This window comes from Oryctolagus cuniculus, unplaced genomic scaffold, assembly GCF_964237555.1.
Source record: "Oryctolagus cuniculus unplaced genomic scaffold, mOryCun1.1 SCAFFOLD_54, whole genome shotgun sequence".
Classification (NCBI taxonomy): domain Eukaryota; kingdom Metazoa; phylum Chordata; class Mammalia; order Lagomorpha; family Leporidae; genus Oryctolagus; species Oryctolagus cuniculus.
Genome location: NW_027208332.1, coordinates 452,607 through 479,170, shown reverse-complemented (window position 1 = coordinate 479,170; position 26,564 = coordinate 452,607). Strand labels below are relative to the sequence as shown.

Here is a 26,564-nt window from a genome sequence, read left to right as displayed (position 1 = left end):
CAGTCCCAGCAAGTGAGTTTTATGTTCATGTTCTTGATGATTGTTTCCTATTCCATATTTGCACTGGAACCTGTTAACTAAACTGCAGTAGAAGGCAGAGAAAAGTCTATTTTCCTGAGAACAAATGTAGGTTTCACTCAGATTTGTTCCTGGAGTATATTTAACGCATATCAGGTTGTTTCTTTGCTCTGGAACCTGTGAACTAAACTGCAGTGGAAGGTGAAGAGAAGTTGGAGAGGTCCCCTGCTCAGAGGCCTGGTCTGCCTCTGTGGTCAACTCTGGCAGTAGGCTGATATGGACTCCAGGCAAGGTGGTGAGGCAGCGTCTCGGCTTGAGCATCTCGTAGTCACCTTGTGTTGCTTAGCAAGGGGGCTAGTGAGCTGGTGCTTCAGCTCCACGTGCGAGGAGATCCAGAGGTTTGCATGCACTGGGCCCATGCACACACACACACACACACACACACACACTCAGACAGTGGGGTTACAGCTCAGGGACAGCTCTGCAGGTTGGCTTGTGCCACTACCTGCTCCATGCAGAGTAGCAGGCTGCCTCTTCAGCTCTGGATGTGAGGAGATCCAGAGGTTCACACACACCAATTTGGAAGAGTACTCATTTGGTGAAATACGAGTGGTTCAATTTAATTTCCATCCAAAAGCACCTTGAGTTGCATTGTGGCCGATTGAGCAGCTTACAGTTACAATCCTATTACTAAGAAGAAAGTGGTGTTCTATTGTAATACTGCATGTCCTGTATGTGTGTTAAATTTAAGAGAAGTTGGCTGTTAAGTGAATTTTTTAAATGTTTATTTTAATTGAAAGACAGAGTTACAGAGAAGCAGAGGCAGAGAGAGAGAGAGAGAGAGAGAGAGAGAGAGAGAGAGAGAGAGGTCCTCCATCCACTGGTTCACTTCCCAGGTAGCTGCAATGGCCAGAGCTGGGCTGATCTGAATCTAGGAGTCAGGAGATTCCTCCCAGACTCCCTCCACCCTGGATGCAGGCCCAAGCATCTGAGCCATCCTCCACTGTTCTCCCAGGCCACAGCAGAGAGCTGGATCACAACTGAAGCAGCAGGGGTGGCCCTAACTGGCACCCAAATGGGATGCTGGCACTGCAGGTTGCTGCTTTACCCAATATGCCACAACATCAGCCCCTATTAAGTGGATTTCCTATAGTAGAGGTTTTGTGAGAGATCTGGTAAATGGGATGGAGTAAACATTTAAATCCCTTAAACCATCCAGCAACTGTGTCTGTGGCTTTTGATGCCCAGTTAGGAGTCCTTGTCAATTTAGAAAATGCAGGAGCTTCAGGGATATTTGTCCCATTCTTGGCTCTTTTTTTTTCCCTTCCCTTCCCTTCCCTTCCCTTCCCTTCCCTTCCCTTCCCTTCCCTTGCTTTCCCTTCCCTTCCCCTCCCCTCCCCTCCCTTCCCCTCCCATCCCATACCCTTCCCTCACTTCCCCTCCTGTCCCCTCCATTCTCTACCCTTCCCTTCCCATCCCTTCCCCTCCCCTCTCCTCCCATCCTCTCCCCTCCCCTCTCTTCCCTTGCCTTCCCTTCCCCTCCCCTCCCCTCCCATCCCATACCCTTCCCTCCCTTCCCCTCCTGTCCCCTCCATTGTCTACCCTTCCCTTCCCCTCCCTTCACCTCCCCTCTCCTCCCATCCCCTCCCCTCCCCTCTCTTCCCTTCCCTCCCTTTCCCCTCCCCTCTCCTCCCCTCCCTTCCCCTCTCTTCCCTTCCCTCCCCTCCCCTCCCTCCCATCTCTTCCCTTCCCTCCCCTTCCCCTCCCTCCTCCTCCCCTCCCCTTCCCTTCCTGTCCCTCCCTTTCACCTCCCCTCCCCTCTCCTCTCTTCCCTTTCCTTCCTTTCCCTCCCTTTCCCCTCCCCTCCCTTCACCTCTCTTCCCTTCCCCCCTCCCCTCCCTTCCCTTCCCTTCCCTCCCCTCCCCTCTCTTCCCTTTTCTTCCCTTCCCTCCCTTTACCCTCCCCTCCCCTCCCTTCCCCTCTCTTCCCTCCCCTCCCCTCCCTTCCCTACCCTTCCCTTCCCTGCCCTCTCCTCCTCTCCCCACCCCTCCCATTCCTTCCCCTCCCCTCCACTCCCCTCCCCTCCTCTCGACTCTGCTCCCCTTTCATTCCCTCCCCTTCCCTTCCCTTCCTTCCCTTCCCCTCCCCTTCCCTTCCCTCCCTTCCCTTCCCATCCCTCCCTTCCCTCCCCTCCCCTCCCCTCCACTTCCCCTGCCTCCCCTCCCCTCCACTCCCCTCCACATCCCTCCCATCCCTTCCCCTCCTCTCCCCTCCCCTTCCCTTCCCTTCCCCTCCCTTCCCTCCCCTCTCTGCCCTTCCCCTCCCCTTCCCCTCCCTCCCCTTTCTTCCCCTCCCCTTCCCTTCCCATCCCTTCTCCTCCCCTCACCTCTCTTCCCTCCCCTTCCCCTCCCTCCCCTTCCCTCCCCTCCCCTTCCCTCTCTTCCCTTACCTTTCCCTCCCTTCCCCTCCCCTCCCCTCCTCTTCCTGTCCCTTCCCTTCCCTCCTCTCCCCTCTGCTCCACTCCCCTCTCCTCCCCTTCTCTCCCCTCCCTTCCCTTCCCCTCTCTCCACTCCCCTTCCCTTTCCTCCCCTCCCCTTCCCTTCCCTTCCCATCCCTTCTCCTCCCTTCACCTCTCTTCCCTCACCTTCCCCTCCCTCCCCTTCCCTCTCTTCTCTTCCCCTCTCCTTCCCTCCCCTCCACTCCCCTATCATCCCTTCCCTCCCTTCCCTTCCCTTCCCTCCCCTCCACTCTCCTCCCCTTCCCACCTTTCCCTCCCCCTTCTCTTCACTTCACTTCCCTTCCCTCCCCTCCCCTTCCTTCCTTTCCCTTCCCTTCCCTTCCCTCCCTTTCCCTCCCCTCCCCTCCCCTTCCTGTACCTTCCCTTCCCTCCCCTCCCCTCCCTTCCCTTCCCACCCCTTCCCTCCCCTCCCCTCCCATCCCATCCCCTCCCCTCCCCTCCACTCCCTTCCCTTCCCGCCCCTTCCCTCCCCTCCCCTTCCTTCCCCTCCCCTCCACTCCCCTCCCCTCCACTTTGCTCTCCTCCCCTCCCCTTCCCTTCCTTTCCCTTCCTTTCCTTTTATCAAGCATTTACTTAATGAATACAGATTTCATGATACAGTTTTAGGAATACAGCAGTTCTTCCCCCCATACCCACCCTCCCTTCACCCTCTCTTTCCCCCAAGAGTACTGGATATTTTCAATTAACCCTTTCCTTTTACCAACACTCTGATGAGTTGACCATCTGAGCAGCAAGCAGCAAGGGCCTGATTATTTGGTAACTATCATTGAGGTTTGATAGACTTCTGTGTCCTCGTTTGCAAACGATTAACTGTTCTGTTTTATTCTCCCCAAAACCATGTCTTCATTATTTTAATTGGCACTTGGGCCAGAGTCCAAGCCTTTGGAAAAAACACCATTCTAATTTCTAATTAAATTTTAGTATTTTATCATCAGATTTGACTTCCAAGTTATCTGGTTCAGCAGCTTGTTAAAATAAACAGACTACAAGAGAATATTTTACATTTCTGATTATTAAATGAGGAAAATACATTTTATGTTTTGTCAAAATCTCATTCTCTACTTTTTTTTGCTTTTTAAGATTTATTTATTTATTTATTTGAAAGTCAGAGTTACACAGAGAGAGAAGGAGAGGCAGAGAGAGAGAGAGAGGTCTTCCATCCACTGGTTCACTCGCCAATTGGCTGCAATGGCCGGAGCCGTGCCAATCCAAAGCCAGGAGCCAGGAGCTTCCTCCAGGTCTCCCATGTGGGTGCAGGGGTCCAAGGACTTGAGCCATCTTCTGCTACTTTCCCAGGCCACTGCAGAGAGCTGGATTGGAAGTAGAGCATCTGGGACTTGAATCAGTGCCCATATGGGATGCTGGCACTTCAGGCAGTGGCTTTACCTGCTAAGCTACAGCACCAGCCCCTTCATTCTCTACTTTTGTTAGGTCTCCATACTTAAATTTAATAGTTGAAAAGATAGTTTTGTTATTAAGATATTTAAGTAATTTCTTTATTAATCAAATAATTTTTTTTTTGACAGGCAGAGTGGACAGTGAGAGAGACAGAGAGACAGAGAGAAAGGTCTTCCTTTGCCGTTGGTTCACCCTCCAATGGCCGCCGCGGCTGGCGCGCTGCGGCCGGCACACCGCGCTGATCCGATGGCAGGAGCCAGGAGCCAGGTGCTTTTCCTGGTCTCCCATGGGGTGCAGGGCCCAAGCACCTGGGCCATCCTCCACTGCACTCCCTGGCCACAGCAGAGGGCTGGCCTGGAAGAGGGGCAACCGGGACAGAATCCGGTGCCCTGACCGGGACTAGAACCCAGTGTGCCAGCGCCGCTAGGTGGAGGATTAGCCTAGTGAGCCGCGGCACCGGCCGCAAATAATTTTTATTACTAGACCAGTTCCCCAGAGATTAGAGTTGGCTAGAGGATAAAGGTTTATTTCAAGGACTAAATAGTCTTGGGGAAAGAGATCTCAAGATCCAAAATATGCTCTTCCTGCCCATAAGCTAGTAAAAAAAAAAAAATGGAAAAAGGAGTAGCTACAGTGAGATTAGAAAATTTAAGTCTAGTTAATTGATAATTTGGCAGATTTTTCAGGCTTTGTGTTCTGATGATTTACTGGGAAACCAAGGTGTCAGTCAAGCATTGGTTTGTAATTTGAATTTTGTCAGGTGCATCAGCTGAAGAGTTTCCTTGTTAGCTGGGTTGATCCTGGATTCCTTGTGTAGGGAACAAAACTTTTGCAAAGGCAAGTGAAATCCACCTTAGCTAAGTGTTGCCAGATGTGACAAGCAAATGCATTTGTTGCACACCAAGGATGGCTATACATCCAAAGCCAGGAGCAAGATGCTTCTTCTGGGTCTCCCCTGTGGGTGCAGGGGCCCAAGGCCTTGGACAATCTTCTACTGGTTTCCCAGGCCATAGCAGAGAGCTGGATCAGAAGGAGAGCAGCTGGGTCTTGAACTGGCACCCATATGGGATTCTGGCACTGAAGGCAGCAGCTTTACTTGGTACACCACAATGCCAGCTCCAAGTCTGACATTCTAAATCAACTTTCAGTATGTTCCCAAAATTCTGAATTCAAATCTTCACAAAACAGAAGAAGATAAAATGTCTGCATTAAGCTAAAAATCTGAAAAGGGTAAGGAACATGACTTTATTATGGTTACACAGGTTCCCTGGTGAACTTCGTGTTAAGCAGAATGCTACCCAGAGCTCATTCTCTAATACATTTGTAGAAACTTGCTGCTTTTTATTTATTTTAAAAATATTTATTATAGCCAGTGCCATGGCTCACTAGGCTAATCCTCCACCTGGGGCCCCAGCACCCCAGGTTCTAGTCCTGGTCAGGGAGCCGGATTCTGTCCCAGTTGCTCCTCTTCCAGGCCAGCTCTCTGCTGTGGCCTGGGAAGGCAGTGGAGGATGGCCCAGGTCCTTGGGCCCTGCACTCACATGGGAGACCAGGAGAAGCACCTGGCTCCTGGCTTCAGATCAGCACAGCATGCCATCCACAGTGGCCATTGGGGGGTGAACCAATGGAAAAGGAAGACCTTTCTCTCTATCTCTTTCTCTCACTGTCTAACTCTGCCTGTCAAAATAATTTTATTATTTGAAAGACAGAGATAGAGAGAGAAGTCAGAAAGAACTTTAATCTTCTAGCTTACTCCCCAAATGACTGCAAAAATTGGAGCTGGGCCATGCTAAAGCAAGAAACCTGGAACTCCACCTGGATCTCCTAGATGCATGACAAGAATTCAAATATGTGGGCCATGTTCTTCTGATTGCCTGGGTGCATTAGCAAGGAGCTGGATTGGAAGTGAAGCATGTGGGATCAGAAGCTATCACTAAGTGAGGTTTAAGCCACTGGCCCCATTTTTTACCTTTTACTTATGCTTTGTCAACTTATTTAGAAATGCCGTTCTATTATTTAAGTGTTAGATTGTTATTATCTTCATGGAGCATGAAATTCTTCAATGGTATGATGTGAAAAAGAAAATTTTTTTTCTTATTGATCACACAAAAGTTGTGTCTGGTTTTATTTTTCCTGTGTCAATCTCTGTCTTTTGGTGCATTTAGATAATTCACATTTAAACTGATATGGTTGAGTTCATTAAAATAACCTATTTTAGCTGTCATTTTTCTTTAATGTCTTATTTATTTTTATTTTTTGAAAGGCAGAGACAGAAAGACCTTTCCACCTGCTGGCTCACTGCCCAGGGGCCTGCAGCAGCTGTGGCTAGGCAAGGCTAGAGCCAGCACCCAACTGTATTTGCATCTACATAGATAGGCAGGGGACTCAGAACTTGGATCATCATCTCTCAGGATGAACATCAGCAGGAAGATGGATCAGGTGGAATAACCAGGCTCTAACAAGGTACTCCAATATGCAATGCCATTATCACAAGTGGCATTTCTTACCCTCAAAACTCCCTGCAATGTCCACAGAAAGCAACTCTATTTTAATAGTGCACATTTGTGGTGGCTTTGTGTTGCCAAGTTTGGAAATAGGGAGAAGATAGCAGAGGGGGGCCAAATTTATTTATTATTTTATTTCTTTCAGGCAGAGACACAAACTGACACAATGCCTTCATGTGCTGGTTCCTTAAACGCTAACTCAAAACTAGGAGCTGCTGGGGCAGAAACTGTACTACATCAGTTTAAGCTGCTGTTTGGGATGCTCACATCAAATACCAGAGTGTGTCCTGCCTACTGTGATTGTTTTTTTTTTTAAAAAAAAACTTTATTGTTTTACAATTAATGTGAAACCTAGTTTGTCATGTTTGATATCTAGAACTATGATGAGGTACATTGATATGTCAAATGATTTGTAAATGTCACACATCCTGATTTATTTATTTATTTTGAGTAGTATTATTTAATTTACCACAGTTAATTTACAAGTCACGTTTAGTTTTTTTTTTTTTTTCTTTTTTTGTGGCAAGGCAGCAGTGTCTTTTTTTTTTTTTAAGATTTATTTATGGCCTGTGCCACTGCTCAATAGGCTAATCCTCCACCTGCAGCACTGGCACACCAGGTTCTAGTCCCGGTCGGGGACTAGAATGCATATACATATGCATTTGACTTATAGCAAATAATTCCAGCACTGGCTCCTAATTCTAGATTTTTGCAAATCTAGACACCAGAAGTCAGTGCTGACAACTCAAGCAAGTAGGCTTCTGCATCTCAAGTGAGAGGCCAGGACTACATTCCTGGCTCTCAGCTATGACTTTGTTCTAGCCTTGGCTGCTGTGGGCATTTGAAGTGTGAATCAGTGGATTAAAGGTCTCTCTTAGTATCCAAAGCAATATACAGACACAGTGCAATTGCAAAGTTTCAATGCTATTCTTTAACAAAACTTTTTAAAAGATTTATTTATTTGAAAGAATTGCAGAGAGACAGAGACAGAGAATCAAGTGTTCCATCCACTGGTTCACTCCACAGATGGCCACAAAGGCTGTGGCAGGGTGCTGATCCAAAGCCAAGAAACAGGATTTCTTCCAGGTCTCCAAGGACTTGGGCCATCTTCCACTGCTATCCTAGACCATAGCAGAGAGCTGAATCATAAGTGGAGTAGTTGGTACTTGAACTGGCATGCTTATGGGATGCTGGTACTGCAGGTGGTGGTTTTACTCACTAAACCACAGTGCCAACAAGCCCCTCTTTAACTAATCAAAATAGCATATCACTGGCATTAAAGCAGATACATTAAGCAATGGGGCAGAATAGAGAACAAGTCATTAATCTATAGTCAATTGACTTTTAAGGTGTCTAGAACAGATGAAGAAAAATGAGTAGTCTCTTCAATACAAGGTGTTTGGAAAAGTCAACCAATTCTTTTTGCATTTGAAGAGAAATTATCCAGATAACATTGAGAGCCTGGAGTGCTTCATGAAATTTATGGGGTAATGTGAGGGTATTTTAAGGGTGAAAGGAGAGGAGGTTGTAGGCATTGCTTTAATTTATTTATTTGCTTACTTATTAATTAACAGAGAGAGAGAGAGAGAGAGGGAGAGATCTTCCACCTGCTGTTTCACTTCCCCAGATGGCGGCATCAGCCAGGGCTTGATCATGCCAAATCCAGGAGCCAGGAGCTTCTTCATGGTCTCCTGCCTGGGCAGCTGGGGCACAAGTACTTGGGTCATCTTCCACTGCTTTTGAAAGGCCATTAGCAAAGTGTTGGATTGGAAGAGGAGCAGCCAAGACTAAAATCAGTACTCATATGGGATGCTGGAGTCATAGTTGGCAATTTTACCTATTATACCACAACAGCAGCTGCTGTAGGTGTTTCTTTAAGAAAAAACTCCCTAGTTCTGGGTTTAGCTGTAGTGATCTTCTGCATAAATAGAAGGTTTACACAGCCAGTTTCTGCATAGCTTTATCTTGCAGGTACATCACCTTTCTCCAGCAGTAATAAAAGCAACATGCTAGTATTTCTGTACCTCAAATGAAACCAGAGAAATTAGTGATTTTTCTGCCTGAAAACTTTCAGTTTAAAACTGGGAAGAGTCACTGATTAAGACTTGTGTGCATGGGGCTTCCACTTTAGTGTAGAGAATAAAGCCACCGCCTGCCTTGGCAGCATCATATGGACATGGGTTTGAGTCCCAGATGCTCCACTTCTGATCCATCTTTGATAATGCACCCGGGAAATGAGCAGAGGATGGCCCAAGTCCTGGGCTCCTGCAACCACTTGGGAGACCTGGAAGAAGCTCTTGGTTCTTGACTTGGGTGGGCCCGTCTCTGGCTGTTGCAGCAATTTGGGGAGTGAACCAGCAGATGGAAGATCTCTCTGTCTCTCCCTCTCTCTCTTTGTAAGGCTATCTTTCAAATAAATAAATAAATATTTAGCAAAAATAAATAAGACTTAGAATGAGGCCAGACATTGCATTTTAAGACATGTTGAGTTTGGAAGCAGTCCACACAGCAGACTCATAGAATGACAATCATTTTAAATAGCATATAGATGTAGCATTAGGTGTGAGACTATTAAGTATCATATCTAGTTCTCATCTCTTTTTAAAAATGGGAGGGCACTCTAGAGATTGTAGTTCTAGCAGAGTCTTTTTATGCCAGTTACTATCCATCATTCATTAAAAATCTTTATAACTTCTTTGCTTTATCTAATTTGCTTTAGAGTTCACACCAGTGACTCATTACATCTTGACTTTTGTTTCTTCCATGTGATCAAGATCTAGTTCTGAAATCACAGCTGATCAATCATGTTCCATCTGTCTCTTGTTGCAAAGTTGTATTTGACCTGGTTTTTCATGCAGACTCATGGCAAGATAGAAACATTTGATGAGAAGAAGTCAGTGTAAATATGTTTTTAGTCACATTTGATTAACAATGAAGATTTAGGAGTGGTCTTCAGGCTAACTTTATCTGTACTCCATTGCTAAACTTAGATATATCTGTTCTGTATACAGAAGTCATCGCCCCGAAGTACCTAGCCAGGATTATTTTGCTGGGAATTATACTTCTGCAGAAGTATGCCATTCAGTAGGCCCAAAGTTCAAAATAAAAGTGTTTAACAAAACCAACAAGATAACAAATTGAGTTACATCTATGCCTGTAAGCTATGCAGAAGTTATATGTTAAAACAATGAACAAGGTTACAAGTGAATAGCAGAATACCATAATTAACATCATATAAGTACACAGGAAATGCTTATTAACCTCAGTGAAAGTTTTCAGGCCCATGAACATGGGCTGGTATTGTGGCCCAGTGGTTCAGCTGCCATCTTTGATGCCTACATCCCATATGAGTGGCAATTTGAGTCACTTCTGATTTGAATCCATGCTAATGGACCTGGGAAAGCAGTAGAAGATGACATAAGTGCTTGGATGCCTGTCACCCATGGGGAAGACTCAGATGAAGTTCCTGATTCCTGGCTTCAGCCTTGCCCCATTCCATATATTGCAGCCATTTGTGGAATATACCATGGATGGAAGACTCTTTCTCTGTCTCTCCCTCTTTGTCTGTAATTCTTCCTTTCAAATAAATGAAAAACTGAATCTTTGAAATAAAACAAAAACAATGAACAGTTGTGATCTGAAAGAGGGAGTATTACAGTGTGCTAACTACTTACATGAAATATGTATAATGTCTGATCCAAAAATTCTGAAAGTTAAAAATTGAATCCAAGACAGGCTTATATTTTCTTTTTTAACAGCAATATCTGGTATTTTCAAGTTTTGGGGTTCACTAAGAAGTGACAACTCTATTCACTAATTGTAAGGCTAGGAGTTCATGATGCCAGATATTCTGTGCATCATTTTTGTGTATATGCTAATGTTTTCAAGGATATTGTGGTATGATGATAATAGATTCTTCTTTTTTTAAATTTATTCATTTTGACTTGAAAGCCAGAATTACAAAGAGGCAGAGGTAAGAGAGAGAGAAAGATGTCTTCCATCTGCTTGTTCACTCTTCCAGATGGCCACAAAGGTCATAGCTGGGTTGATCTGAAGCCAGGAGCTTCTTCTGGTTCTCCCAGACTGGTGCAGGGGCCCAAGGGCTTGAGCCATCTTCCATTGCTTTCCCAGGCCATAGCAGATCAGAAGTGGAGCAGTCGGGACCTGAATCATTGCCCACATGGGATGCCAGCACTGCAGGTAGCAACTTTGCTTGCTATGCCACAGTGCTGGCCCTGATAATGGATTCTTACTGAGCTCATACAATAACGTTGCCACAAGAAATCAAAGAAGTTTTGCATTTTAGAGGAATTAAGTAAGTGGAAAGGTAAACATTTCCATCTATTTACAAAACTATACTAAAGTATAGTAACCAATAGAAATTGTAGAAATCTTCCTGAATCTAGATGGAACACTGAAATGCAGAACCAAAAAAATTTAAATAAAAGCATAGAAATCCATAAATATGATTAATTCAATCTGATGTAACTAATTCTATGTATTTGAAAGACAGTTACAGAGAGAGACAGAGACACAGAGAGAGAGAGCACTTGCATTTGCTGGTTCACTCCCCAAGTGGCTGAAACAGTTGGAGCTGAGCTGATCTGAAGCTAGGATCCAGGAGCTTCTTCTGGGTCTCCCATGTGGATGTAGAGGCCCAAGGACCTGAGCCATCCTCTGTTGCTTTCTCAGGAACATGAATAGGGAGCTGGATCAACAGTGGAGCTCCCAGGACTCAAACTGGTGCGCATATGGAATGCTGGAGCATCAAGCCAGGGCTTTAACCCACTGTGCCACTGCACTGGCCCCTCTACTAGCAGTTTAATGTAATTTTTAGTTTTTTTATTTCCCTCAGCATTCTGGAAATTAGTGTCTAAAGTAGCCTAAGATCTGTATTTAAGAATATTTTCTGTTAAACTGATTTCAAGTGTTTTTAGAAAATACAAAATTATCCTTTGACATATCCAAGGGTCCAGCTAGAAATCTCAAGGTCAAAATGCTTAGAACCTTGATCCTGAGAAATCCTGTCAAGAATGCAAAAAGGGCTTCACATGTTTGGTCAAAACTTCTCTTGTCATGAGCTGTATGGAATCCTCTCTGGATTTGGGGGACCAAAAATTGGGAATTTCTTACACTCAGCATGGCTCTAAGGCAATCACCATGCTGAAAAATGACTATATTGACTCCTCAGGTACCCTAGTCTCTACTGTGGGCCACATATTGATTGTCAGAGTGCTTTGCTTGCACACTGGAGTTTCTTGTCTGATTTCACTCAGATTTAAAAGCTGTAGGAAATCATGGGAGTAGCCATTAGGAGTTTAGGTCTCCAGACATCACCAGTCACTGGGTTCCACATTTTCCTTCCTTCCCATAACTAAGTTAGCTAAGTCAAAGAAAAAGGGTAGCTCTTTGTATTTCCTTTCTGAAAACATCAATGCTAAAAACATTTAAGTGAAGTCTTCTTTAGAAATTCCAAGTTGGATGGGCCAGCGCCGTGGCTCACTTGGTTAATCCTCTGTTTTACTGGCATCTGGGCAGTGGAGGATGACCCAAGTGCTTGGGCCCCTGAACCTGCATGGGAGACCAGGAAGAAGCACCTGGCTCCTGGCTTCAGATTGGTGCAGCTCTGGCCATTGCAGCCATTTGGGGAGTGAACCAACAGAAGGAAGACCTTCTCTCTCTCTCTCTCTCTCTCTCTCTCTCTCTCTGTCTATAACTCTACCTGTCAAATAAAAAAGAAAAGAAAAGAAAAGAAAAGAAAAGAAAAGAAAAGAAAAGAAAAGAAATTTCAAGTTGGAGAGAACATTTACCCAAGGTCTATGATCTAGATAGCTGATTATTTTCAGCATCTTTGAGCAAGAATTGTTAATGAGCTTTTAATCTTAGATCACCAAAGTGTTCCAAGTTTCAATGAAGCACCACAGAATTCAAAGGAAATCTCATCAATCTCTTCCTAGCAGTTTATTTCCTGACAGTCACCTTCCAATAAAAGCAGCCAAAAGAACTTCTAAGATCACAGACACACATTAATGGAGCCACATTCCAAGTCCATGTTTATAAATTAGCTTTTAAATGGTCGGGGATTGGGGTAATAATCTTAAATCTCCATGCACAAGTCCACAAAACAAGACAAGCTGTGTGCCAAGAAAGAGGAGACAGAGCATGGAGCCACAGGCAGGCCAGGTTTATTCACTCCAAGGTGAATGCATGGCAGAGAGTTCCCAGCAAACAGCAAAGAGAGAACCCCCTGTCTTACAGACTGCTGCTTTATATAGCACAAAGTGGTGGGAAGGAGCTTGGAGGTCTGAGCTAAAGCAGGGCTGCTGAGATAGAGAAGAGCTTGGGCTAGATTTCAAGGTTCTTTGAGGTCACAGTGTGAGCTGGGAGGGGTTTGGGCTGAGGCTGGACTCTGAGGCTGAGCGCTGAGATAGAGGGAGACAGCTTGGGAGGAGTGGGGGAGATATCAGGCTGATAGCAGAGTTTTCACATAGTGTTGTGCCCAAAAGTTGAGGCAGGGCATGGCTGGTCAAGGCAGGGGTGGGTGGAGGGGGGAGAGGCTGTATTAGCAAGACAGAGAAACAGGGGACTGCTTGTTGTGTAGGTGAGAGGTCAACATGGGCATAAGGATTTTTGTCCTTTCTCCATCACTGTGTATGACAAAGTCAGAATAAAGCAGACTTTGGTGGGAAATTTCTGATATAAATTCTATAATAAAATTTAGCCAATCACAATGTTTTGCAGTTTGGATAGATTTCTGTGGCTGATCCCATGGGACTGCCTGCCCTGCCCATGCAGGAGGTTGAGAGGGCATGGTGCACTATGCCTCCCAGGAGGGACCCGGGCCTGGCTGCTGGCAAGTGGCAGGAGCTCCAGGCCCATTTCCAACATCTCCTCTTCCTGTTGGAAGCCTTGTGGCTATGCTTTTGTGGTTCATAAACAGAGAGCTGATAAGCAACTCCCAGACATGGGCTGGTTGCACAAAGGAGCCCAGGGGCCTATGTGTGCTAAGTGACCTATAAGTCAATTAGTTAGAGGCCTTTTGGCATGTTGCCCCTTCTGCTCTATAGAATTGCTGTTGCCACCTCAGCTTTTTTCTTCCCCTCCTAACCTATAAATTCTGAGCCTGATTGCTAAAAACAGACAGGCTCATCAGGCCTGTCTCCAGTGTTTCTTGTGGAGAGATGCTGTTGCTCTTCCAGCCCAACAGCTGAGGGTCTCATGGAAAGAGACCACAGATGTCAGTCTTTCAATAATGGGATTCATTATTGAATTCATTATTGGCTGCCTTTCAGCTGGGAACCTGAGGAAATGTCTAGCAAGGGTAAATGCCATAGGAGTTGTCAGAGACCTAGTAGAGAAAATGATGTGCACCACCAATGGCAAAATCCAGCTCTAATGACAGAACTCCCAATCCCCAATATAGAGCCACACATTTAGCATCTTTCATGTCAGCAAGGAGTATTTACCTTTTGCAAGAACTCTCAGTCAAGTCTCAAGCTATGTGCATGCCTATATTTGTTTTAAGCAAATATTTGTTGGGCCATTTGTCGGAAAGACAAGCAGAATATTAGCCACATTAGGCGCTTTATTCATAAGTTCCAACATCATTACTACCACCAATTCAGATTTAAGAGGAGGACAATTGCTAACCTTGGGTGTGCATCTTGGGGAAGGGGCAAAGGAAATGCTGTGTTTCCTGTCTCTTTGCTCATTTTCTAGCCTGCAAACCTTTCTTCTTCTCTAGTAGCCCCAGGTAAGAAATCAGCCTGCTTCACTTGCTCATAGGTTCTTCTTTAAAATCCCATGGCGCAGCCGGCGCCGCAGCTCACTAGGCTAATCCTCCGCCTTGCGGCACCAGCACACTGGGTTCTAGTCCTGGTCGGGGCACCGGATTCTGTCCCAGTTGCCCCTCTTCCAGGCTAGCTCTCTGCTGTGGCCAGGGAGTGCAGTGGAGGATGGCCCAAGTGCTTGGGCCCTGCACCCCATGTGAGACCAGGAGAAGCACCTGGCTCCTTCCATCGGATCAGCGTGGTGCACCAGCTGCAGCACGCTGGCCACGGCAGCCATTGGAGGGTGAACCAATGGCAAAAGGAAGACCTTTCTCTCTGTCTCTCTCTCTCTCTCACTGTCCACTCTGCCTGTCATGCCCACTCTCCCTCTGTCTGACCCTCATTCATATCAGGCATGTGAGTGAACACATGGGACAGCACCCAACATTGCACATTCACTTGTCATTATGACCCACAACCTGCATACATTAACCAGGATCTCATCTGGTGGTCTCTCAGCATCACCCACCCAGGTTGTTGCACTCAATTCAGGCTCATCTAAGTTCACAGGAGCATAAGGGGAAGGACATGTAGTCAGGAGTCCACCCTGCCTTGCAGGGCTACCCCTGCCACATCACCTTCTGAAAATATTATTGCTATGGCAACTTTCCAACCTTGAGGCCAGTGCTTCATACTTCCTCTGACTGTAGGTCTACACACATCCCTTGGCCTCATCAGGCACTCCAGGAGCAGACTCGCTCCATGCATACTGCAGTGCTGGCCAGACAGAGGCAGGATTAGCTCAAACCACTGCCACCAGTCATCCCTGATGTGTCAACAGCTGCAGCCAGTACCACGAGGCCACAGCTCACAGCACATCTGTGACCATCCTACTCTGTGGGCAGATGTGTGATGTGGCAAGCCTCTGAGTCTTCTGCTGGATCCTTTAACCAATGGGCTCTAGAGGGGCAGGGCTTTCCCTCCCCAAATGTTTTCTACACTGTCAAGACAGTGCCTGCCCAACTCTGGTCTTAGGGGATTTGTCATTGTTCCAGGAGCATGTACTCAGGGGTGGGTGGCTGAGCACTTCTGAAGTGTGAACAGGATTTTCTGTGTTTTGTTTTCTTCTTTTTTTTTTTTTTTTTTGCTTTGTAAGGAGGACTCTATGGTTGAACATTTGAACATGACCAAAGTCCCCTGCCTCAGTTTTCTCACCTTCAAGTACACCCATAAGGTGAGAATAGATTCATGAGTCTTCCATTTACATGATACCTCAAGATTCTGTTCATTCAGCCATTCACATTCACATGTGCCCTGTGATGTGGGGCTATGGGGGGTCTGGTGGCTTGAGAGGTTTATGCTAAGAAGACCAGGTCAGAAAAGAGCCTTCCTATGAAAGAGGAAATCTCAGGGTTAAAAAGATTCTGACTTCAAATGTGGGGAGCTCCCACAGTCCCCTCAGCCAAGGCCAGAGATGATTTTCTCTTTCTTGGTTATGCCTCTCTGCAAAGACATGGGCACTAGGATAGAAGTTGGGAGATCCCAGCCTTGTCCAGGTTAATGATTGGTTTGACAGCCTGCCAGTCAAGATCCATGTGCTGATCCCAGCTTTAGTTACCAAGCTTCTACCTACCATCTGCCTATTTTCATTTCGTACAATGGTGTCATTTCTGGGCTCTGCTACCTCTGAGATCTGACTCTTTTTTTAAAAAAGATTTATTTATTTATTTGAAAGTCAGAGTTACACAGAGATAGAAGGAGAGGCAGAGAGAGAAGAGGTCTTCCATACACTGGTTCACTTCACAGTTGGTGGCTGCAATAGCCAGAGCTGCACTGCTCAGAAGCCAGGAGGCAGGAGATTCCTCCAGGTCTTCCCATGAGGGTGCAGGGGCCCAAGGGCTTGTACCATCTGCTTTCCCAGTCCACAGCATAGTTCTGGATCAGAAGTGGAGCAGCTGGGAATTGAACCAGTGCCCATATGGGATGCTGGCACTGCTGGGGGTGGCTTTACCCTCTACACCAAATGCCAGCCCTGAGATCTGACCTTAACCTGGTGGTTCCTGCCTGATGGGCATGGCACCCACAAATGTTGTAGGTGATTGTATTCTGCACCCAAAACTTTTGTCACATTGTTTTTAATTATCTATGTCCTTGTCATTTGTCCACCAGGACTGAAATCACCTTTAGGGTAATCATGATATTCACATTATTCGTATTGCATCATTCATACCCAGGAGAGTACCAGGCATAATGCAGACAAGTAACCACTGTCTCGCTTCCTCCACTGCTCCTCATTCCCACAGTGCTAGGGGCTCTTGCTCTTCTCCTCCTCCACCCCTCCCTCTGCACAGCTAGCACCACCATGAGACCCACACACCATACTCCTTTACTCCCTCTGAACCCATATGCTCTCCAGTTCCAGTGGATCCTAACAGGAGGACATATCAAGTGTGGAGGTTTAGTTGTACTCATGAAGCAAAGCTACAGAGCTCCACTATCACTAAATGAATTGTGGATGTTGGACTTGAAAGCTCTGATTGTTGTGCTCAGTTCTATGGTCCTATGACAACTGAGAGCATGGCAGGAATTAAGGAGATGCCTGCTGTTGCTCCCCCATTCGCGGAGGAACGACACTAGGACCCTGCGCTGTTCTTTTGTCTGCTCGGCCCTTCCCGGGTTTGCTGCTGGTCCTTCCCAGGTTGGCTGCCGATCCCTCCACCTCCGTGGAGGGGCAGCTCCCCCTGCCACTTTCCCCACTTCCGCAGGGGAGCGGCACACCACCGGCTGGCTCTCTCGGGGGCTGCTCAGATGTTATCCAGATGTTCCCGGTGCATGTTGTCTCTCTCCTCCTTTATAGTCCTCTTCCAGCAATCCCAACTCTGCTACCCACACGCCGAGCATGCTGCTCTCCTCCAATCAGGAGCAAGATCAGCGCCTGCAGCTCAGTCAAGTTGGCAAGAGGCAGCTGCGTAGAAGTTGTTTACTCCCTTTCAGCGCCATATTGTGGGAGAGCAGATGCATAGAATAAGTCTTAATTCCAGTAACTTAGTCTAGTCCAAGTTGCTCCCCACAGCCTGCCTGCATATCCCATTCATTTAGGAGACACAGAGCTCTGCGGCATTGTTGTTTTAGCCCTTTCCATTTATTCACTGCTCAAACCTATTGCTTTCTTTTCTGCTTTGTGTCCATCCACTCATATCAGAGTAGCCAGGACAGAGTGAGTTTTTATGAGTCATGATGGTGAGCCAGTGGCTAGACACCTTACTTGGACTTTATAATGTGCATTTTGGCTATTCCAGGAAATTGTTTTTTTAAAGATTTATTTATTTATTTGAAATAGTTACACAGAGAGAGAAGGAGAGGAAGAAAGAGAGGGAGAGGTCCTCCATCCGTTTGTTCATTCCCAATTGGCTGCAATGGCCGGAGCTGTGTCAATCTGAAGCCAGGAGCCAGAAGCCTCTTCCAGGTCTCCCACATGGGTTCAGGGGCCCAAGGCCTTGGGCCATCTTCTACTGCTTTCCCAGGCCATAGCAGAGAGCCGGATCAGAAGTGGAGCAGCCAGGACTTGAACAAATGCCTATATGGGATGCCACACTGCAGGTGGCAGCTTTACCCACTATGCCATAGTGCTGGCCCCTCCCCAAGGAATTTTTTGTTTTTTTTTACATCTTTCCTGCTTAATTGTGCTTTAGTTACCTAAGGCTGATGAATCTATAAATTGTGAATTAGCAAGGTATTCCAAATTTAGCTGTGAAATATATGATTTTGTGCATTTTTTAACTTAACTTTTTTTTATAAATTTTCTTTTGACAGGCAGAGGGACAGTGAGAGAGAGAGACAGAGAGAAAGGTCTTCCTTTTGCCATTGGTTCACCCTCCAATGGCTGCCACGGCCAGTGCACTGTGGCCAGCGCATTGTGCTGATCTGAAGCCAGGAGCCAGGTGCTTCTGGTCTCCCATGTGTGTGCAGGGCCCAAGCACTTGGGCCATCCTCCACTGCACTCCCTGGCCACAGCAGAGCACTGGCCTGGAAGAGGGGCAACTGGGACAGAATCCGGTGCCCCGACCAGGACTAGAACCCAGTGTGCTGGCCCCACAAGGTGGAGGATTAGCCTATTGAGCCACGGTGCCGGCCTTTTTAAAATATTGACCATTACTACTCTTTTTAAAAATATTTATTTACTTATTTATTTGAAAATCAGAGTTACTCAGAGAGAGTGGAGGCAGAGAGAGAGAGGGAGAGAGAGAGAGAGGTCTTCTATCTGATGGTTCACTCTCTAATTGGCCACAATGGCCAGAAGTGTGCTGATTCAAAGCCAGCAGCCAGGAGCTTCCTCCAGGTCTCCCATGTGGATGGAAGGGAGCAAGTATCCTCTACTGCTTTCCCAGGCCATAGCAGAGAGCTGGATTGAAAGTGGAGCAGCCAGGTCTTGAACAGGGGCCCATATTGGATGCCAGCACTTCAGGCCTGGGTGTTAACCTGCTGCGCCACAGCGCCAGCCCCTGAATTTAACTTTTTATTTAAACCTTTCTTATAGAAATGGATTATGTCTTCTAGTTTCTAAGTAACTGCATCATAATGAGGACCATTGTAGATTGTAGCAGTTAAAAATATTTGGCTTGATGATCAACATAAGGCTTATAGATAGTAGCTACCCATGAGATTGTGTCTTGGATTTAGGGGAAGTTTATAAGTCAGTTGGAGGTAGCCTTTTATTACTGGTGAACATGAATGTACTGAGAACTCCTTGTCCATTTAATAATAAAATCCAAATGAAGATTTACACATGAGTTCCCTCCTGCCTTCATCTACCACTGAAATCCTGTTGTTTCTGCCTTTTGGATCTCCCTGTAATCTGTTGCCTCTTCTTCATTCCCGCTACCACCATACCTTGGTTTAGATTCTATGGAATTTCCTTTGATATACTTTTTAATTGACTTCTCTGCTTTTTGTTTTTCTTACCTTTGTGTAAAGCCTCTTAGTTCATCCAAATATTTTTCTGATTGCTCAGGTTCTCTTACTCCAATAACTAAGAAAATCATGTGGCTGGTAGTTCTTTCAACACACCACACAAAAGAATGCTCAGTAAATGCTTACTAAATAATGAATGGAATGCCTTACAAAGCTAGGGTGAACATTTAACCTGCTTGGCCCTGGATGGTTTCTGTTTATACATTTCAACCCTGTGTCATTATCAATATGTCTCTTTTATTATCAAAGTTGTCTCTGAGCACCAAATTATACATTCATCTAATTGTGTGTGTTATCAAATAGATATCTATTTCATTGTCTCTTCAACTAGGTAGTTATTGGGGGTCAGAAATTATATTTGTTTAATTTTTATAGCCTCATTTATTCATTCAACTAAAAGAATGACTCTATCAAGATGCTGAGTTTCAATGTCAAAGCAAACATGTTTCTTGCCCTCCTGAATTTCAATCTGGCAAGAAAAAGCAGTCTACACAAAGAATATTGCCTGACATAATAAACATTAGTGTGAAATGAATGGATACATTTAAGCATTCCTAATCCAGCAATTCTAATCCCATGAATTATAATTGACAGAAGTAATCACAAACAGAACTCCATGTCATCCTGCTTCCATTTACATTTCTACTTAAAATCTTAAAAATCAAACACCACACATATACCTAAGAATGCATAATATTTATATGCTATCTTGATATTAAGCATGAGAAAAATAACCATACAGCAAAAGCAACTTTGAACCTCCTTTCTTTTTTAGATAAATTATAATCCTATGTGTTTCTCTACAGTGAAGATTAGGATTGCAGATACTCTTCTTCTCCCTCACTTTTTATTTTAGAGATGAGAAATCTGGGGTTTTAGAAACTGAGCCCCAAGATAAAAGAAATATTTCTTTTTTTAAAGAAGATTTTTTTTTATTTGAAAGGTAGAATTACAGAGAGGCAGAGGCAGAGAGAGAGAGAGAGAGAGAGAGAGAGAGAGAGAGGTCTTCCATCCACTTGTTCACTCCCCAAATGGCTGCAATAGCCATAGTTAAGCTGATCCAAAGCCAGGAGCCAGGAAATTCTGGGTCTCTGTTGTGGATGCAGGGTCCCAGGCATTTGGGCCATCTTCTACTGCTTTCCCAGGCTACAGCAGAAAGCTGTATTGGAAGTGGAGCAGCAGGGACTTGAACTAGCCCCCGTATAGAATGTCGGTGCTGAAGGCGGAGGCTTAGCCCACTATGCCACAGTGCTGATCCTGAAAGACTTCTTAAACCAATATTTCACATTGGTCAGCCTTTAAGCTAGACTTTTTTACCATACTTCCATGGGAAAATTCAATTCTAATCTCTTTCCACCTCAGCTTTCTCTTTGTGAATTGAGAATACGGTCTCCAGAATTAACCTAAGGTATAATTGATACAATGTAAGGCATTTACTCTGTTAATCTGGCCCCTAGAAGATACTTGGCAATGTTAGTCCTGTATCCAGTTCTCTCTCTCTCTCTTTTTTTTTTTTTTGTACTTGGTGAATTAGATGGTGGTGTAAAATGCTTTGAAAAGAACCACAAATAAAAGACACAAATAAAAATTGTATTCTCAAATCTAGATGTTAAACTATGCCGTGTACACCTGTGCTGAGAGTTACATTGAAATCCTTGTCATTCATTATTTGAGAGAAGCTGTCCAGGAATAAAGCAGCAGGGGATTTTCCTGAGGGAAACAGCGTGTGTGAGGGAACTGGGATTTGGGACTCAGCAGCAGTGGCTGTCAGTTCTTAAGATTTTGTTCAAGAAAGGATGAACAGCAGCTGATCCTCGAGATCTGGGGTGGGAAGGAAGGGAAGGAGGGATGTAAACAAAAGCAAACACCCTCTGGTTCCCAGCCTGTCTCCACCCACCCCACACTGAAGTCCTAGGAGAGGGCCAGTAAGTCTATCTAGGAATGCTCTGGCCTGGACTCCATTTCCCAGAGTCACCCAGTGCTCTAACGTTTCCTGCCTGTGCGTGTGCATGTGGGAGAACGTGCGCATGCGTGCTTTTCCCTGTGGCTCGGGGCTGGGAACAGAAGTTGATTTACTGATCAGAGAGGGCCCTGAGAGGCCGCGTTGCTCCTTCTCCCACATTCACTGGGGAGTCTTGCTTTGCAAGTGCAATTTCCGGCGGTTCGGGAGCACACACCTCAGACCTGCCGCCCACTGCTTCTGTGCCTCTGCATCTGCCACCGTGGGCCCCAAGTTCCAGCGACTTCTCCTGTCCCACACTCTCTGCTTTGCTCTCCAGGTGTCCTGAAGAAAGGGGACGTGCTCCCGAGATTTTCCACGGCAAGTATGGAGAACAGGAGGGGCATCTATGCGTGTGTGGGAGAAGGGAGGGTGCGATGGCAGGTGGCGGCTCCCAGACCTCGATCACTTGCTTCTCAGTGATCCTGGGAGCTTCTCCGGCAGAGTCAAGCCTGGGGCCCAGGTGTTGTGTTTCCCGCCACCGCTTCCCAGTCTCCCGATGCTTGGCCAGTGCCATGGGCTGCCTCGCTCAAATTCTCCTTAAAGTACACTGGATGAGGAACGGCACAAGCAGGGCAGTTGAGAGCACGCCTAAGGAAGGAGTCCCTTTCCCTATATTTAAATAAGCCCAGTTCTCACTTTGGGTGGGTCAGAGAATGCCTTGTGGCTGGCCTCTGGCTATATCCCCTGGTAGTTCCAGCTGGGTGGGGCTCAGCGGCCCTCAGCCTGAGCCTGAGGCAGTGGAGAGGTGGAGACAGAAAATCAGAGTAGGCTCTGGCTCCTGGCCCCCATGCTGGACCCCACGGACACATCTGACTACTGGGGCATTATGTGTTTGGCTGACTTTCCCAGCAGCACGTGAAGCTTGTGCAGTAGCTTTGTGGATTGATCACTCCTCCGTGTTTAATTAACAGACTCTTTTTCAATCTGGAGCTTGAGGCCATGGAAATGTGATTTATTTTCCTGCATGTCGATTTCTGTCTTCAACCCTTCTTTCTTCTCATGTTATTAGGGATGTGAACTTTTATTACCTGCTGCTAATCCCTTTGCAAAGTGAGAAGTGAACTGAAATTAATGCAAGTCTACCGTGTGAGTTAATAATGAGCTACTTCAATCTGGATTTTCATAGTGGAGAGCTACGAAAACATAAATACAGAAAAGTATCAATTTTTCTTGTCTAGTTCTTTACAGTCACTCAATGCTCCACCAAGCTGATTATCTTACAGTCCATAGGGTTTTAATTAGGGGGCCAGTTTTTTTTTTTTTTTAATTTGACAGGCAGAGTTAGAGAGGAAGGTCTTCCTTCCGGTGGTTCATCCCCCAAATGGCCACTATGGCTGGCGCACTGTGCTGATCCGAAGCCAGGAACCAGGTGCTTCCTCCTGGTCTCCCACATGGGTGCAGGGGCCCAAGCACTTGGGCCACAGCAGAGAACTGGACTGGAAGAGGAGCAAATGGGACAGAATCTGGTGTGCATATGGATGCCAGCACTGCAGGCAGAGGATTAACCAAGTGAGCCATGGCGCTGGTCAGTTACTTTTTTTTAAAAAAAATTTATTTATTTATTTGAACGGCAGAGTTACAGAGAGGCAAAGACACACACACACACACACACACAGAGAGAGAGAGAGAGCTCCCATCTGCTGGTTTACTCCCCAGATGGTCACAATGGCCAGAACTGCATAGATCTGAAGCCAGAAGCCAGGACCTTCTTCCAGGTCTCCCACACAGGTACAGGGGACCAAGCACTTGGGTCATCTTCCACTGCTTTTCCAGGCCATAACAGAGAGCTGGATCAGAAGTGGAGCAGCCAGGTCTTGAACCAGCACCCGTATGCTTTTACCCACTCAGCCACAACACCAACTTCAAGTTACTTTTCTTATTCTGGGTTCTGTGTTTAACCCCATGACATTTTCAACATGGGAGGATAATAGTGATAGATTTTCAAAATGACTGCTCTGTGGAAGCCTTTGTACAGGTGTTAATGTGAAGATGGGTAAGGAAGAAAAGAGAAAATGTGCCCCTCTTCCCCTCACAGAGATGCCCACACAGTACGGTAAACGATGTGGCTTTGGGCTGGCACTGTGGCTCAGTAGTTTAATCCTCTGCCTGTGGTGCCAGCATCCCATATGGGCACCAGTTCGAGTCCCAGCTCCTCCTCTGATCCAGCTCACTGCTATGGCCTGGGAAGGCAGTAGAAGATGGCCCAAGTGCTTGGGCCTCTGCACCCATGTGGGAGACCCAGAAGAAGCTCCTGGCTCCTGGCTTTAGAACAGTGTAGCTCTTCTGGCCATTTTGACCAACTGGGGAATGAACCAGCAGAAGGAAGACCTTCATGTCTGTCTATCCATCTCAATATCTGTAATTCTACCTCTCAAATAAATAAATAAAACATCTTTTAAAAAAAGAGAAATGTGGCCCTGAAAACTATTGGTATAGACTAACTTTCAGTGTAATGAAGTTTTCACTTCTTCTGTGTAATAGTTATGTTATGTTATCCTTGCTTTGGATAAACAAACTCTCTCCCATCCCTCAGTTAAAATGCTTTTAAAAATAGGTTTATTTTGAGGGCTGGCACTGGGGCATGGCAGGTGAGGCTGCCACCTACAGTGCTGGCATCCCGTATGGGTGCTTGTTTGAGATCCTGTGAAAGCAGTGGAAGATGGCCCAAGTTCTTGGGTTCTGCACTCCATGGGAGACCTGACAGAAGCTTCTGGCTCCTGGCTTCAGATAGATCCATCTCTGGCCATTGCAGCCATTTGGGGAGTGAATCAGTACATGAAAGACCTCTCTCTGTGCCTCTGCCTCTCTGTAACTCTGCCTTTTAAATAAATAAATAAATTTTTACATGCTATACCATGGAGCTGGCCCCAAGACCTAACAGGTTTTCTGGGTGCTTATCTTGGGGTTCACTTTGAACACTAAGCACAGTTATTCTGTGTGACTGAATATTTCATGTTCCTTCTTATGGAAAAGTTTTTCTCATGATCTGAGTGATTGGCTACATCTGCCCGTAGTGGAAACTAGAACTTAATTTGGCATCTGAACACCCAGAGTGCTGAGTCCTGTAATCTTCAGAATTTAATCAGAAAATGTGTTTTGAAACATTTGGTCTATGGGTAGGCAGGGCAATTTTCCTGGATCACTGTGAGAATTCTGAAATTTACTTCCTTTTATTTTCTTAAAATAACTATATTTGTAATTTGCTCCCCCTTTCTGAAATGTTTGTGCTTCTGTCCTCCTTATAACCATGGACGTGAGTAGCACTTTTCCTTCTCTCTCTCTCTCTCTCTTTTTTTTTTTAACAGGCAGAGTGGACAGTGAGAGAGAGAGATAGAGAGAAAGGTCTTTCTTTGCCATTGGTTCACCCTCCAATGGCCACCACGGCCAGTGCACCGTGCTGATCCAAAGGCAGGAGGCAGGTGCTTCTCCTGGTCTCCCATGGGGTGCAGGGCCCAAGCACCTGGGCCATCCTCCACTGCACTCCCGGGCCATAGCAGAGGGCTGGCCTGGAAGAGGGGCAACCGGGACAGAATCCAGCACCCCGACCGGGACTAGAACCTTGTGTGCCAGCGCCACAAGGAGGAGGATTAGCCTATTGAGACGCTACGCCATTTATTTTCCTTCTCTTTATGATGTTAGAAGAGCAGTGGGACATTGTAGCTCTCTCCCCTGGCAGCACATCTTCCTCAGTACGTCTCTTTGAATTAGACCCTGGGTTAACTTGGCTGCACAAAAGGCATATATCTAAACCCAGTGTACCTAATGAATGAAATTCATCATGAAATCAATATGCCTTGTAAACCTCTCATCTCTTGTTTTGAAATGTGTTGTGAATGTGTCTTTTATGTCAGTATCTGTAAGCTGGAGATTTGCCACTTAAGGCAGAAGGCTGCTGAGGGACAGCACAACTGTAGCTTTGCTCTCTTACTTTAGTGTGGCTACTCTCTCACCCTTTCTCTTTATTTTATTAAGATTTAAAAATTTTATTTTAAAGGCAGAGTTACAGAGAAAGAGGCAGAGACAGAAGGATGGGGATCTTGCATCTGCTGGTTCACTCAAGGGACTGCAATGAATAATGCTGGCCCAGCCTGGAAGTCCAACCCAGTGTCCCATGTTGGTGCAAGGACCCAAGTACTTGTGCCATCTGTTTCTGCTTCCCTAGTTGCATTAGCAGGGAGCTGGATCAGAAGTGGAACAGCTGTGACTCAAACTGGCACTCATGAGGCTGGCATTGTGGCACAATGGGGAAAGCCACCATCTGCAATGCCAGCTTCCCAGATGAGCAGCCGTTCATGTCCCAGTTGCTCCACTTCTAACTTAGCTCCCTGCTGATGGTTTGGGAAAAGCAGCAGCGGATGACTCAAGTGTTGGGGCCATTGTAACCCATGTGGGAGACCCAGATGAAGTGCCTGGCTCCTGGTTTCTGTGTGCTTCAGCCCTGGCCATGGCAGCCATCTCAGATGGAAGATTTCTCTCTTTTTAGCATTTATTTATTTATTTGCAAGGCAGAGATAGAAAAAGGGAGAGAATGAGAAAGAGATTTTCCATCTGCTGGTCTACTTCCTAGATGGCTGCAATGGCCAAGACTGGGCCAGGCCCAAGCCAGGCACCAAGAGCTTCATCCAGGTCTCCCACTTGGGTGTCAAGGACCCAGGTATTGGACCATCTTCTACTTTTCCAGGGCCACTAATAGAGAACTGGATTAGAAGTGGAGCAGCCAGGACATGAACTGGTGCCTATACCAGATGGCAGCACTGCAGGCAGCAGCTTTACCTGCTAGTCCACAATGGCATCCCATCTGACTCTCCCTCCTCTCCATAACTCTGACATTTTTTTTAAGATTTATTTTATTTATTTGACAGAGTTACTGATAGAGATAGAGACAGATAGAGAGGTCTTCAGTCTGTTGTTTCACTCCCCAAATGGCCACAGTGGCCAAATCTGAGCTGATCTGAAGCCAGGAGCCAGGAGCTTCTTCTGGATCTCCCACATGGATATAGGGGACCACAGACTTGGGCCATACTGTGCCACTTTCCCAAGCACATTAACAGGCAGCTGGATTGGAAGTGGGACAGCCAAGACCCAAACTGGTGACCATATGGGATGCAGGCCAGTGTCTCAACCAGCTGTGCCACAGCACTGGCCCCCAAAACTCTGACTTTCAAATAAATAAATCTTTTTTAAAGGGTGGACACACATATTGGATCCCAGCATTTTATTTGGTGGTGGCTTAATCCACTGTGCCACAAAGCCAGTCCCACCCTTTATCCTGGTGACTTGTGTGTCAAGATCTGGGTAATATCTGCTGAACAACTGTTGGTATTATGTTAGACTCTTCTATTTTATTTTGGTTCTCATTTGTTGAGTTTATTTTGGCTGCCACT

General features: G+C 46.0%; 1 protein-coding gene across 1 annotated transcript in view; it reads left to right on the top strand.

Annotated features, from left to right (window-relative positions):
• Positions 1–21,183: 21,183 nt before the first annotated feature.
• Positions 21,184–26,564, top strand: part of LOC127486179 (zinc finger protein 585A-like) — a 47,473-nt gene continuing 42,092 nt past the window's right edge. Inside the window, exon 1 of the mRNA XM_070067819.1 lies at positions 21,184–21,498. The gene's annotated coding sequence lies outside the window, so the exon portion shown is untranslated. The remainder of the gene's footprint in view (positions 21,499–26,564) is intronic.